Source organism: Mustela erminea, chromosome 9, assembly GCF_009829155.1.
Source record: "Mustela erminea isolate mMusErm1 chromosome 9, mMusErm1.Pri, whole genome shotgun sequence".
In the NCBI taxonomy this organism is placed as follows: Eukaryota; Metazoa; Chordata; class Mammalia; order Carnivora; family Mustelidae; genus Mustela; species Mustela erminea.
The window spans coordinates 57256389-57269862 of NC_045622.1; positions in this window are offsets into that span (position 1 = coordinate 57256389).

Consider the following 13474-nt stretch of genomic DNA (forward strand, 5'->3'; position numbering starts at 1 on the left):
TGACTGACCCAGCCAGCCGCCCCCTAGCTACAACTTTTGTACAAAGTTGAATAGACATGATAAGCATGGACATACTTGCTTATTATTGGCACTAATGGAAAAGACTTTTGGCATTGACTATGATGTTATCTGTGAGCTTTTCATACCTTTATCAGGTTGTGGGAATTCACTTTTATTCCTAGCTTGTTCCATGTTTGGTTTGGTTTTGTTTTGAATGATAAAAGGATTTTCGATTTCATTAAATGACGTTTCAGCTGAGGCAATCATGTGGGTTTTGTCCTCTATATTAGTAATATGATATTTCTAATCAATCGATATTTGGATGTTAAACCAACTTGCACTCTAGGATTAATCCTACTTGGTCATGATGTATAATCCTTTTTATATGTGGCTGGATTCAGTTTGCTAATATTTTGTTGAGAAGATTTACTTCTTTATCCATAAGGGATATTGGTCTGTAGTTTTCCTGTGATGTCTTTGTATGTATTTTGTATCAGAGGATTATTGATCTCATAAAATGGGTTGAAAGTGTTTCCTCTTCTTTTTTGAGAGAGTTTGTGATAAAATGGTATTAATTATTCTTTTTTTTTTTTTTAAGATTATTTATTTATTTGTCAGAGAGAGAGCGAGTGAAAGCGAGCCCAGGCAGACAGAATGGCAGGCAGAGTCAGAGGGAGAAGCAGGCTCCCTGCGGAGCAAGGAGCCCAATGTGGGACTCGATCCCAGGACGCTGGGATCATGACCTGAGCCGAAGGCAGCTGCTTAACCAACTGAGCCACCCAGGCGTCCCGGTATTAATTATTCTTTAAACGGTTGGTAGAATGCACCACTGAGGTAGTGGGAGCTTGAACTTTTGTTTGTGGGAAGTTTCAAGATTATGAATTCAATCTTTTTGATTGTTACAGGTATAGATTTTTTACTTCTTGAGTCATCTTTGGCAGTTTTTGTCTTTCTAGGAATTTGGCCATTTCATTTATGATATCTAATGAATTGGCATGCAATTGTTCAGGTCATTCTCTTACAATGCCTTTTATTTATGTAAGGGCAGTAGTGTTGTCTCCTCTTTTATTGCTGATATTAGTAATTCGATTCTTCTCTCTTTTTTTCTTGATCAATCTAGATAACAGTTTATCAGTTTTGTTGATCTTCTCAAAGAACTAACTTTTGGGGGTGCCTGGCTGGCTCAGTCGGTGGAACATGTGACTCTTGATCTTGGGATCGTGAGTTCAAACCCCATGTTGGGTGTAGAGCCTATTTTTAAATAAATAAATAAAACCAAAGAACTGACTTCTGGTTTCATGGATTTTCTCTACTGTTTTTCTATCCTCTATTCCATTTTTTATATTTTTTTAAAAAGATTTTTAATTTATTTATCTGACAGAAAGAGAGCGACAGAGGGAACAGAAGCAGGGGGAGAGGGAGAAGCAGGCTTCCCACTGAGCAGGGAGCCTGACCCGGGGCTTGATTCCAGGACCCTTGGGTCATGATCTGAGCCGAAGGTAGATGCTCAGCCAACTGAGCCATCCAGGTGCCCTTCTCTATTCCATTTACTTTTGTTTTCCTCCTAATTATTAACTCCCTTTTGTTCATTTTGGTTTTATTTTGCTCTTTTTTGTTTTTTAAGGAAGTAGGTAGGTTATTCATTTAAAATCTTTCTTCCTTTTTGATACAGCCCTTGATAGCTCTAAATTTCCTTCAAAACAGTGCTTATTTGCATCCATAAATTTTACTATTTTCATTTTCAGTTCATTCATTGTATTTTCTAATATCTCTTCTAATTTTCTAATATTTCATTCATTATTTAGGAGTGTGTTTAATTTATACATTATTTGTGAACTTTCTAATACTTTCTTTTATTAATTTTTAATTTTGTTCCCTTGTGGTCAGAAAATATACTTTGTATTTCAGTTCTTTTAAATGTATTGGTGCCTTTTTTATGGCCTAACATTGGATATCCCATATGCACTTAAGAAGAATGTATATTCTTGGGATGCCTGGGTGGCTTAGTTGGTTAAGCAGCTGCCTTTGGCTCAAGTCATGACCCCAGCGTCATGGGATCAAGTCCCACATTGGGCTCCTTGCTCGGCAGGGAGTCTGCTTCTCCCTCTGCCTCTGCCTACCACTCTGTCTGCCTGTGCTCGCTCTCTCTCTAACAAATAAATAAGTTTTTAAAAAAATCTTTAAAAAAAGAAAAAGAAGAATGTTGTTTGCTGGCATGTTCTATAGATCTCTGCTAGATCTAACGGGGTTGCTAGTGTTGTCCAAGTCCGCTTCCCTGTTGATCTTCTGCCTAATTATTCTATTCATGATTGGTAGGGTTTATTGAAATTTCTAACTGCTGGTTTATTTGTTTTTTTTTAAGTAATCTCTCTGTCCAAGGGGCTCAAACTCATGATCCTTTGCAAGATCGAGAGTTGTATGCTCTACTGACTGAGCCAGCCACGTAGCCCTCTCAACTACTATTTTTGAACTGTGTATTTATCTATCCTACTCTGTTAGTTTTTACTGCATGTATTTTGGGATTATGTTATTAGGTACATTTTTGTTTATAATTGTTATGCATTCCTGATGGATTAACCTTTTATAATTACAAAATGCCTATTTTTGCCTCTTAACAAGTTTTGTCTTAAATTCTTTTTGTCTGAGAACATTATATACTTTTGTTTAAGATTATTTATTTGAGAGAGGGAGAGAGAGCAGGGAGCCCAAAGGGGAACTTGATTCTGGGACTCCAGGATTATGACCTGAGCTGAAGGCAGTCGCTTAAACAACTGAGGCACCCAGACATCCCATCTGATATCTTTATAGTCACTCCAGCTAGCCTTTACTCATTTTTTGCATGATATATATTTTTCTATCCTTTTTGAGTCATGTAGAGAGTGTATAGTTGGGCAATGATTTTTTATCTGCCAATCTCTGTATTTTATTGGGGAATTCAGTCCATTTATATATAATGTAATTACTAATGATGTTAAGTTTTACAGCTGCAATTTTATTTGTTTTATATATTTTTTAAAGATTTTATTTTTAAGTAATCTATACCCAACGTTAAACTTGAACTTACAACCCCTAGATCAAGAGTCACATGCTCTACTGACTGAGCCACGTAGCTGCCCCTAATATGTATTTTTTGTTTTTTAGTCCCTCTATTTCTCCGTCACTTTCTTCTTTTGTGTCTAATATATATTTTCAAGTGTACCATTTTAATTCCTTTGTTGTTTCCTTTACTATATTTTTATAATTTTTTCTGAATAGTTGCTCTGGCATGGGGCACCTGGGTGGCTCAATGAGTTAAGCCTCTGCCTTCGGCTCAGGTCATGATCTTAGGGTCCTGGGATTGAGCCCTGCATCAGGCTTTCTGCTAAGTGGGGAGCCTGCTTCCCCCCACCCACCGCCTGCCTCTCTACCTACTTGTGATCTCTGGTCACCATTTTGGGGTCCTGGGATTGAGCCTTGCATTGGGTGCTCTACTCAGCGGGGAGCCTGCTTCCCCCCTCTCTCTCTACCTGCCTCTCTACCTACTTGTGATCTCTGCCTGTCAAATACACAAATAAAATCTTTAAAAAAAATAGTTGCTCTGTCGTTATAATTAACTCATAATTTTTAATAATTTAGTTCAGATTAATACTGAGTTTCAATAGTGTTCAAACCTTACTCCAATATAGCTACATTCCTTCCCCTACTTCTTTATACTTTGTATTATTGTCATGCAAATTTCATCTTTATACATTATAAACATATCAATACTGTTTTATAGTTATTATTTCATGAAGCTGTCTTTTCCCATTAAATAGGATAAGAAAAGAATTACAACATAAAAACATTTATACCATGGGACGCCTGGGTGGCTCAGTTGGTTGGACGACTGCCTTCGGCTCAGGTCATGATCTTGGAGTCCCGGGATCGAGTCCCACGTCGGGCTCCCAGCTCCACGGGGAGTCTGCTTCTCTCTCTGACCTTCTCCTCACTCATGATCTCTCTCACTGTCTCTCTCTCAAATAAATAAATAAATAATCTTAAAAATTAAAAAAAAAACATTTATACCATATTTTATATTTCTCTATGTAGTAACTTTTACTGGTGCTCTTTATTTCTTCATGTGGATTCAAGTTATTGCCTGATGTTCTTTCATTTCGACCTGAAGGACAACCTTTAGTATTTCTTTTAGGAAAAGTTTGCTAGTGACAGATTCTCTCAGCTTCGCTTTATTTGGGTATATGTCTTAATTTCTCCTTCAATTTGAAGAATAGATTTTTGGTTACAAAATTCTGGGTTGACAGTCTTTTCCTTTCATTACTTAGAATATGTCATCTGAATTCCTTTTGGACTTCGTAGCCATCCTCCCTCCCTCCCTTCCTTCCTTCCTTCCTCTTCCTTTAAAGATTTTATCTATCCATTTGCCAGAGAGAGAGTGCAAGTAGGGGGAGCAGCAGACAGTGGGGGGGAGCAGCAGGCAGCGGGAGAAGCAGGCTCCTCACCAAGCAAGTAGCCCTACATTGGGACTTGATCATGACCCAAGCCAAAGGCAGACGCCCAACCAACCGAGCCACCCAGGCATCCCTGGACTTCGTAGTTTTTCTAATGAGACATTAACAATTGATCTTACTGAGGATCCTTTGTAAATGATGAGTCATTTTTCTATTACTGCTTTCAAGATTTTCTGTTCATATTTCAATAGTTGACTCAAATGTGTGTAAGTGTGAATTTTTTAAAAGATTTTATTTATTCATTATTCATTTGAGAGAATGGGAATGAGAGAGAGAGCACAAGCAGGGGAAGCAGCAGAGGGAGAGGGAGAAGCAGACTCCCTACTGAGGGAGGACCTGATGTGGGACTCAGTCCCAGAACCTGAGCCGGAGGCAGATGCTTAAACAACTGAACTACAAAGGCACCCTAAGTGTGAATTCTTTTGAGTTTCTCTTACTTGGAGGTCATTGAAACTTAGATGTGTAGATTAATTTTTTGTATGAAATTTGTCCTTGAAATCAAGTTTTTGGCCTCAATTTATCCAAATATTATTTATGCTTTTATCCTCTCTCTGCTCCTTCTAGGATGCTCATTATTAATATTTTCATAAGCTTAAAGGTATTCTTACAGGTTCCTGTGTTTCCCTTCATTTTTCTTTTTTAAGTTTGTTTTTTTTTCTTTCTTTCTTTCTTTTTTTAAGATTCTATTTTCTTTTTTTTTTTTTTTAAAGATTTTATTTATTTATTTGACAGACAGAGATCACAAGAGGGCAGAGAGGTAGGCAGAGAGAGAGAGGAGGAAGCAGGCTCCCCGCTGAGCAGAAAGCCCGATGCGGGGCTCGATCCCAGGACCCTGGGATCACGACCTGAGCCGAAGGCAGAGGCTTTAACCCACTGAGCCACCCAGGCGCCCCTAAGATTCTATTTTCTTTCTTTTTTTTTTTTAAGATTTTATTTATTTATTTGACAGACAGAGATCACAAGCAGGCAGAGAGGCAGGCAGAGAGAGAGAGGGAAGCAGGCTCCCTGCTGAGCAGAGAGCCTGATGCGGGGCTCGATCCCAGGACCCTGAAATCATGACCCAGCCAAAGGCAGAGGCTTCAACCCTCTGAGCCACCGAGGCGCCCCAAGATGCTGTTTTCTTAAGTAATCTCTGTACCCAGTGTGGGTCTCAAACTCACAACCCTGAGATTAAAAGTCTCATGTTCCACTACCTGAGCCAGCCAGATGCCCGTTTATTGTTTGTTCTTAAGAATGGACAATTTCTACTTTCAGGTTTGTAGATTCTTTCTTCTGTCACTTCAGATCTGCTGCTGAGCACCTCTAGTAAAATATGTTCAAACTCAGACTTTATTTTTTTCTTTAAAAAGCCGCTTATAGTTCCCAGCAAAGTTGGGGGGAAGGTATAGGGATTTCCCATGTATGCCCTGCCCCCAGGCATGCATGGCTTCCTCCATTATAACACCCCAATCCAGAGTAGTACATTTGTTACAATTGATAAACCTAAGCTGATACATCTTAATCACCTGAAGTCCATAGTTTACATTACAGTTCACTCTTTGTTGCACATTCTTTGGGTTTGGACAAATGTATGACACATGATATTGTCATATAGAGTATTTTCATTACCCTAAAAATACTCCCTGCTCTGGGGTACCTGGTTGACTCAGTTAGTAGAGCTTGGGACTCTTGACCTCACAGTTTTAAGTTTGAGACCCATGTTGAGCATCAAAATTATTTAAAAAAATAAAATAAAATAAAATCTTGGGTGCCTGGTTGGCTCAGTTGGTTAAGCGATTGCTTTCAGCTCAGGTCATGATCCTGGAGTCCCGGAATCAAGTCCCACATTGGGCTCCCAGCTCCACGGGGAGTCTGCTTCTCTCTCTGACCTTCTCCTTGCTCATACTCTCTCTCACTGTCTCTCTCTCAAATAAATAAATAAAATATTTTTAAAAATAATAATAATAAAATAAAATCTTTGGGGGCATCTGGTGGCTCAGTGGGTTAAAGCCTCTGCCTTCGACTCGGGTCATGGCCCCAGGGTCCTGGGATCAAGCCCTGCATCGGGCTCTCTGCTCGCCAGGGAGCCTGCTTCCTCTCTCTCTCTCTCTCTCTGTCTGCCTCTCTGACTACTTGTGATCTCTATCTGTCAAATAAGTAAATAAAATCTTTAAAAAATAAAATTTAAAAAATCTTAAAAAAAAAAAAAGATACTCTCTGCTATGCATATCTATCCCTCCTTTTCCCCAGCCCCCAGGAACCACTTATCTTTATAATGTCTCCATAGTTTTTATCTTTTCCAGAAATTCCTATACCAGAACTCATATGAGTATATAGTCTTCCCACGTTGGCTTTTTTCACTTAATAACATGCATTTAAGGTTCCTCAATATCTTGAGGCACCTGGGTGGCTCAATCGCTTATGTGGCCAATTCTTGGTTTTGCCTCAGGTCTTGATTTCATGTTTGGGACATTGGACATGGACTAATTCTTTCAAGAGCACAGAATCTGCTTCAGATTCTCTCTCCCTCACTCTCCAGCTCACGCTCTCTCTCTCAAGTCAATAAATAAAATCTTAAAAAAAAAAAATTCCTCCATCTCTTTTTATGGTTTAATGGGTCATTTCTTTTTAGTGCTAAATAATATCCCATAGTCTCAATGTACCACAGCTCATTTATCCATTCACTTACTAAAGGACATCTTGGTTGCTTCAACATTTGGCAATTATGAGTAAAGCTGCTATAAATATCCATTTATAGATTTTTATTTTTTTTTTAAGATTTATTTATTTATTTGACAGAGAGAGAGAGGGAGATCACAAGCAGGCAGGGAGGCAGGCAGAGAGAGGAGGAAGCAGGCTTTCTGCAGAGCAGAGAGCCCGATGCGGGGCTCGATCCCAGGACGCTGGGATCATGACCTGAGCCGAAGGCAGAGGCTTTAACCCACTGAGCCACCCAGGTGCCCCCATTCATAGATTTTTTTTAAAGATTTTATTTATTTATTTGACAGAGATCACAAAGCGGCAGAGAGGCAGGCAAAGAGAGAAAGGGGAAAGCAGGCTCCCTGCTGAGCAAAGAACCTGATGTGGGGCTCTTTCCCAGGACCCTGGGATCATGACCTGAGCCGAAGGCAGAGGCTTTAACCAACTGAGCCACCCGGGTGCACCCCCATGTATAGATTTTTTATGTGGACATAAGTTTTCAACTCCTTTGGGGAAATATCAGATTGTATGGTGAGAATATGTTCAGTTTTGTTAAGCAACCACCAAATTGTCTTTCAAAATTGCTGTATCATTCTGCATTTTCACCAGCAATAAATGAGAGTTCTTGCTGCTCCACACTCTCACCAGCATTTGCTATTGTCAGTGTTCCAGATTCTGGCCATTCTGACAGGTGCAGAGTGGTATCTCATTGCTGTTTTAATTTGCATTACCCTGATGATGTATGATGTAGAGCATCTTTGCATGTGTTCATTTGCCGTCTTCATGTCCTCTTTGCTGATGTGTCTTCTAATTAAGGTCTTTGGCTTATTTTTAAATCAGTTTGTTTATTTTCTTACTGTTGAGTTTTAGGAGTTCTTTCTATATTTTAGAAAACAGTCCTTTATGGATATGTCTTTTTAAATATTTTGTCCCAGTATGTGGCTTGTTTTTTCATTCTCGTAATATCTTTTACAGAGCTGAAAAGTGTAATTTTAATTAAGACTAGCTTGTCAGTTCTTTCTTTCATGGATCTTGCTTGGTTTTATATCTTAAAAGTCATCACCAAACCCAAGATCACCTAGATTTTCTTCTACTTTATCTTCTAGGAGTTTTATAGTTTTGCATCTGTGATCTATTCAAGTCTGTGATCCACTTTAAGTTACTTTTTTGTGCCTTCACAAAATGTGTGAAGTGTGTGTAGATTTATCATTTTGTGTGTGATGGCCACTTGTTCCAGCTACATTTGTTGAAAAGACTCTGTTCCATCCTATTGCCACTGCCCCTTTGCCAAATATTAGTCGACTATAGTTTTGTGAGAACATGTGTGAACTCTTTTCTGTTCCATTGATCAATTTGTTTATTCTCTTTTTTTAAAGATTTTTTAAATTTATTTGACAGAGAGAGAGATCACAAGCAGGCAGAGTGGCAGGTGGGGGCGGGGGGGAGTAGGCTCCCCACTGAGCAGAGCCCAATGTTGGGCTCAATCCCAGGACCCAGAGATCATGACCTGAGCTGAAGGCAGAGGCTTAACCCACTGAGCCACCCAGAACCCCCCAATTTGTTTATCTTTTTGCCAATACCACTTTGTCCTGATTACTGTAGCTTTGTAGTAAGTCTGGAAATCAGGTATTATCATTCATCTAACTCAATTTTGTCTTGGTTATTCTGGATCTTTTGCCTCTCCATGTAAACTTGAGAACGATTTTGTCAGTATCTACCAAATAACTTTCTGGGGTTTTGATTGGGATGGCATTGGGTCTATAGGTCAAATTTGGAACAACCTGACACCTTGACTATATTGAGGCTTCCTATCCATAAACATGGACTATCTCTCTATTTATTTAGTTCCTTGGTTTTGTTTATCAATTTTGTAGTTATCCTCACATAGATGTTATACATAGCATTTTTTAGTTTGTTAGACTTATACATAAGTATTTCATTTTTATGGATGCTATTATAAATGCTCTATATTTTTTATTTCAAATTCCACTTTTTCATTGCTAGTATGTAGGAAGGCAGTTGATTTTCAAATACTTACCTTTTATCCTTCAACCTTGCTATAATCACTTACTAGTGCCAGGAATTTTTTTTTTTTTTTTGTCATTTCTTCAGATTTTCTCTATAGACTAACATGTCATCTATGAACAAAGACACTTTTCTTTCTTTTTTTTTTTTTTTGACACTTTTATTTTTTCCTTCCCGATCTGTATCTTTTATTTCCTTTTCTTGTCCTGATGCATTACTTATAACTTTCAGTACAATATTGAGAAGTGGTGAGAGGAGACATCTTTGCCTTGTACCTGATCTTAGTGGGAAAGCTTTGAGTTTTTCACCATTAAGTATGTTAGCTCTAGGTTTCTTGGTAAATAATCTTTATCAAGTTGAGCAGGTTCTCGTAAATTTTTCATTTCAGTTTATTGTACTGTGCTATCCCTGATTTCTTTTTTAAAAATATTATTCGTTTGAAAGAGAGAGAGAGAGTTGGGGGGAGAGGCAGAGGGAGAAGGAGAGAAAGAATCCTCAAGCAGACTCCCCACTGAGTGCAGAGCCCAACATCCCAGGCCCCTGAAATCATGACCTGAGCTGAAACTGAGTCAGATGCTTAACCTACTAGCCACCCAGGTGCTCCTCTACCCCTGATTTCTATATCATTTTGAAAATAATTTTCAATTTGAAATTTTCAATTTCAAATTTCTTTATTGGTATTCTTTATATGGTGAGACATCATTTTCATATTTCCTTGAATTCTTTAGACATAGTTTCCTCTCATTCTTGATCAAGAGTTGTATGCTCAACTGACTGGGCCAGCCAGCTGCCCCTATTTCTTATTTATAAGAGCTGATTTAAAGTCTTTGTCTAGTAAGTTCAACATCTGGGCTTGCTCAGGGGCTAATTTATTGACTGCTATTTTCCCCCTGTGTATGGCTCACACTTTCCTGTTTCTTTGCATGTCTCATATTTTTTTGTTGAAAACTGGGTTATTTTTATTTTTATTTTTATTTTTTAAAGATTTTATTTATTTATTTGACAGACAGAAATCACAAGTAGGCAGAGAGAGAGAGAGGAGGAAGCAGGCTTCCCACTTAGCAGAGAGCCCGATGCGGGGCTCGATCCCAGGACCCTGGGATCATGACCTGAGCCAAAGGCAGAGGCTTTAACCCACTGAGCCACCCAGGCGCCCCAAAAACTGGGTTATTTTTAAAAAGATTTTATTTTTAAGTAGTCTCTACACCTATTGTGGGGTTCAAACTCACAACCCCAAGATCAAGAGTTGCATGCCCCACTGACTGGAACAGCCAGGTGCCCACAAAACTGGGTATTTTTTAAAGATTTATTGTTGGGGTACCTGAGTAGCTCCGTTAGTTAACTGTCTGAATCTTGATTTTGGCTCAGCTCATGATCTCAGGGTCTTGAGGTCAAGCCCTACATCAGGCTCCATGCTCAGCATGGAGTCTGTTTGTCCTTCTCCCTCTGTTTCTCCCCCTGCCCTCTCTCTCTCTCTCATAAATAAATAAAATCTTTAAAAAAGAAATTTATTTATTTTTGTTGTTTAGGGAGAGAGAGAGTGGGAGCATGAGTGGGAGAAAGGGTAGAAAGAAAGGGAGAGAGAGAATCCCTAAGCAGACTCCCTGCTGAGCATAGAGCCCAATATGAGGCTCAGTCCCAGGACCCTGTGATCATGACCTGAGCTGAAATCAAGAATTGGATGCTCGGGCGCCTGGGTGGCTCAGTGGGTTAAGCCGCTGCCTTCGGCTCAGGTCATGATCTCAGGGTCCTGGGATCGAGTCCCGCATCGGGCTCTCTGCTCAGCGGGGAGCCTGTTTCCTCCTCCCTCTCTCTCTGCCTGCCTCTCTGCCTACTTGTGATCTTTCTCTGTCAAATAAATAAATAAAATCTTTAAAAAAAAAAAAGAATTGGATGCTCCACCAACTGAGCTACCCAAGTGCCCCCAAAACTGGGTATTTTAAATAATTTAATGTGGCAACTCTGGCAATCTGATCTCGCCAACCGTGGCTTCTTGTTATTGCTGCTTATTTGTTTATCGACTTTCATGGACTAATTCTGTTGAGCCTTATTTTCTTTGTCGTATGTGGTCACCAAAGTTTCTGCCCAGTTTGCTTCATGATCTCTTGCTTTTTGCCAAGGGTTCAGGCAAGCCTTCAGTATTCTGGCAGTTTACTCTGCCTTAACCCTCACTTCCTGCTTGAGCAAGACCTCCAGTTCACCAGAGTTGAGGGATTGGGACCTTCTCAGGTATTTACTGAATGTACTCACAGTTCTGTAAACACATGTGGATTTCTAGAGCCCCAAGTAACATCAGAGATTTTCATAGTCTTCTGTTGACAGTTCATTCCCCCTCTTCCTTTGAAGTAGTTTAGCCAGCCTCGTTTGCCTCAGCTGGTGTTCCTGCCTCAGGCAGCTGGGATGTCAAATAATTTGCTGCAAAGTGTTCAGACGAATAAGAGTTTCTCACTACGTGAGCTCTGAATCAGGTCAAATAAAGACTAGCTCTATGAATGGGACCCTTAAGGGGAGCTTCCAGACAGACCAGAGGGGGACAGTTCTCTAGGGAGAGGGCTGTTTGGGAGTTACACACCTATGCTGCCCCCTCTAGTGGCCACTAGGCCACCGGGTTTGCAAAGCTACTGTAGGTGTGAGGCTGCTGCTTTGAGAAGCTGCCGCAGAATTAAAGAGTGGAAGATGGGGGAAAAGCGGGTCCAACGTCACCAAACTCAATGTTCCTCCTGGCATTTGACCATTTTTCTTGAACCAATTCTCCTTTGAGTGTTGAAAGCTTTGGTTTCCGGACTTCTTTTTTTGTTTTGTTTTGTTTTAAGATTTTATTTATTTATTTGACAAACACAGTGAGAAAGGGAACACAAGCAGGGGGAATGGGAGAGGGAGAAGCAGGCTTCCCAAAGACTAGAGAGCCCAATGCAGGGCTTGATCCCAGGATCCTGGGATCATGAACTGAGTCGAAGGCAGATGCTTAACGACTGAGCCACCCAGGCGCCCCGGACTTCTAAACAGTTGATGTTTTACCATTTTTGCCTGTGCTATTGCTTTTATGGAGGAGCAGATTTTCAGATGTCCTTCCTCCTCCATTCCAGAAGTGCTTCTTCAGACTTCTATTTTAAGAAGTACAAAGCTTTAAATACTATGGTCACTCATAAGAAAAATGATCTTTGAGCCTACAGTCTACCCTTAACGTGAAAAAATAAAAGTTATTTTGGCTTCCTGGGTGTTTTCCCCTTATAGCAGATGTTAGGTCCTTACATAACCTGAATGTGAACTTTCACTTCCTAGTAAGCCTGTTGATCTGGGCTTTTGTGCTGGCTCATGTCATCCTCTTGGGTCAAGATATAACATAAAACAATAGGGTTCCTCTCTTCTAGAGAAGTTAAAAATTTTAATGACAGAGTTATTATAAAATATAGTTTTCTTATTAATAACATAACCAAGCCTAAGGTGATTTCCAGACAACATTTTTTTTCTGTTTCCCTTCTCCCAAGATCAGACCCTATATTCAGAGTAACAAAACTATCGAGGCATCTTTTTTTTTTTTTAAAGATTTTATTTATTTATTTGACAGAGAGATCACAAATAGGCAGAGAGGCAAGCAGAGAGAGAGAGAGGAGGAAGCAGGCTTCCTGCTGAGCAGAGAGCCCGATGCGGGACTCGATCCCAGGACCCTGAGATCATGACCTGAGCCAAAGACAGAGGCTTAACCCACTGAGCCACCCAGGCACCCTATTGAGGCATCTTTTACACCAAAATCATCTTGGCACTTCCCAGACAGCTGTGAGAATACACGAAAACCTTGCTCTCTCACTGCATGGCTCTCATAAGTGGAAAAATAGACTAGCAATGCTAAAAATAACTGGGTATAGTGGGTATGCTCCATGTTTTTAAAAATTAGCATAACAGTGTTAGAAAGAATGCCCTGTTCATGGCATCCATAATGTAGAAAAAGATGTCAAAGCAAAGAGAGGAGCTCATCCTTTCTAGAGGATTTTTAAAAATGATTTTATTTATTTATTTGTCACAGAGAAAGGGAGAGAGCATGAATAGGGTGAGGGACAGAGGGAAAGGGAGAAAGAGGCTCCCACTGAGCAGGGAGCCCCATGCAGGGCTCAATCCCAAGACCCCAAGATCATGACCTGAGCCGACGGCAGATGCTTAACTGAGACCCAGGCGTCCCTCTAGATGACTTTCATACAGGGTAAAGCATTGTGACTGAAAGTTCCACGGTTACAAACCTTCCCAGATGGGTAAAAGCGTAGTCATCTTCACAGGCCATGGCTTGC